Below are 2,216 nucleotides of genomic sequence, written 5' to 3'. Positions count from 1 at the left end.
GCATGTGCGTGCATGCCCAATATCCTGAGAGGAGAATGGAAGAGAAGGGATTGTGGCGTGGTCATCCCCCCTGGGGGGGTGATTTCTCACTTTGTCTCTGTCTCTCTCTCTGTCTGGCGAGCGCTCGTGCCCTATAGCAAAAAAAAAAAAAAAAAAGTGCCCAGAGAGAAGCAAGAATGTGGTGTTGTTTGGAAGATCAGGCCAGCACTACATTTGGAGGCCATGCTACAGTTCCCACCTTGTAATATTTTCTTCCTGTGCAAATGTTAACGAAGTTTCTGTGTGTGTTCCCTCCCCAGTTCACAGTCGTTTGTGGGAAGTCTTGATCATTTCCTTCATGATTCCTTGAGCTAAGATCCAGTTTCTGTTTGGGCAGGTTGAGCTTGGGCTAGTGCAGAGTCAAGGTCTCTAGGCTAATGAGGACACACACACCGTCCATCGGTTTGCTTTCCTTTAATTCAAAACACAAAGCCCACCAGAGTTGATTTTTCTTTCATTTCGGGGTCAGTGTGAAGGCTGCTAGAGCAGCTAAATGAGAAATGGGGTCCGGCCCTAACTTTTCCCAAGGCCTATTAGGAAAAATACTCTCTCGATTATTCAGTGAAAATTGGTTTCTCTTTAATGATACTTTTAAGTCATGTTTATTCTTTGGCATATTTTTTAATCTGTGTCCTTTTTCTTTCAGAAATTCCCAAATTGGACACCCAGGGCACCACCAATGTTAGCTTCCTGAATCAGAAGCTACCAAGACTCTGTAAGGCCTGAAAGAGAAGTACAAGGTAACTACATTGTTACAATATATGTTTAAATTGATGTATAAATCTGAGCTTGAAGTAAATATAACCCTTCACATTTTGAGCAGAGTTTAGACGCCCCTTCCCCACCTTTTTCTCTTCTCCGTTCTTTTCCCTTCCCTCCTTTGCTGCTCCCTCTCTCTCTCCCTTTTCTCTTCCCTCCTGTCTTCCCATATATCCAATCAGCGCACGTTTGTGGAGCCTGTCCCGTGGTTGTCACCTTTTCTCTGGCTATCAGGGCAGTGGCGGGAATGGGGGGGGGGCGAAGTGGCAGAAACCGCCTGCACCCAGAAGCACACGCTTCCTGCTTGCTGGGGAGCGCGGCTGCTGCCGCCCGTAGTCGGCCAGTCTGAGAGGCCGACCCGAGACCTGCCTCCTCCTGCGATGATGACGGTGGTCAGGTGGTCATGGTGATCCAACTGGCCCTGGAATGCGTGCGTTTCTCCTGCCCTCTCCAAGCTTGCCTGGCTGTTTGCTTGGAAAATTGAGAACACTTTGCCTGTGGCTATCCCTGGACTCCTCTGGTAAACAAAAGCCGTAGATTGCTTGGGAAGTCTGCACACCTCGCCACCCAAGGGTACCAGGAAGTTTCACTGTGGCCGCAGGAAGGGAAAGGAAAACAATTCTCTGTCGCTGGAGTTGACTATGTTAGACTCAGAATGTAAGTGCTCTTCTGGCCATCAAGAAAGGAAGAAATCACTGTGGGTCTCACCAAAGATACGAGGTAGCATTTGACAAGCGAAAGAAAGCCTTACCCTGGAAACCCAGGAACTCAAGATCTAGCTTCCCCAGTTTGCTGTTCGAATCAGAGCGAAGCAGCAGTGTTCTGCTCCCCACTTAGTCAGTGCCTGGGGCTTCAAAAGTTCACAGGAAATGATATTGTGAAAAAACAAATGGGGCCCAGCAGTTAGCGTAATGACTTTGTCGCTGGACTCCCATGTAGTTGACTGTGGTGTGAGTCCTGGACCTGGTGGCTTAAACTCACGCCAGGCTTGTGTGTGTGCATGCCCAAGATCCTGAGAGGGGAGAATGGAGGAGAAGGGATTGTGGGGTGGCCATCCTCCCTGAGGAGTTTTCTGTCTCGCTTCTCTCTCGCTTTCTGTCTCTCTGTCTCTGCCTTTCTGGTGAGCGCACGTGCCCTATAGCAAAAACCTCGCACCCCCCCAAAAAAAAATTGCATGCATTTCTTTTTTTATTTTGCACTAAAATAAACTTGAACTATAATTCTGTAAACTGTTTGAAGTCCTCCCATATGTGAATATTCTCATGGGCTGTTGGATCTCGCACATTCTTACTAATCATTAGCATAATACATGTATTGTAAAAAAGTTAAGTGTTATAGATACATAACATAGAGTGGCCACTCTCAAGGCACTCCCCAGAGAAAGCATTGGTTAGATTTGGGTGTGCATACCTTAACTC

This window comes from Tupaia chinensis, unplaced genomic scaffold, assembly GCF_000334495.1.
Source record: "Tupaia chinensis unplaced genomic scaffold, TupChi_1.0 Scaffold000046_3, whole genome shotgun sequence".
Classification (NCBI taxonomy): domain Eukaryota; kingdom Metazoa; phylum Chordata; class Mammalia; order Scandentia; family Tupaiidae; genus Tupaia; species Tupaia belangeri.
The sequence above is the reverse complement of the archived record's forward strand: the minus strand, read 5'-3'. Positions refer to the sequence as shown.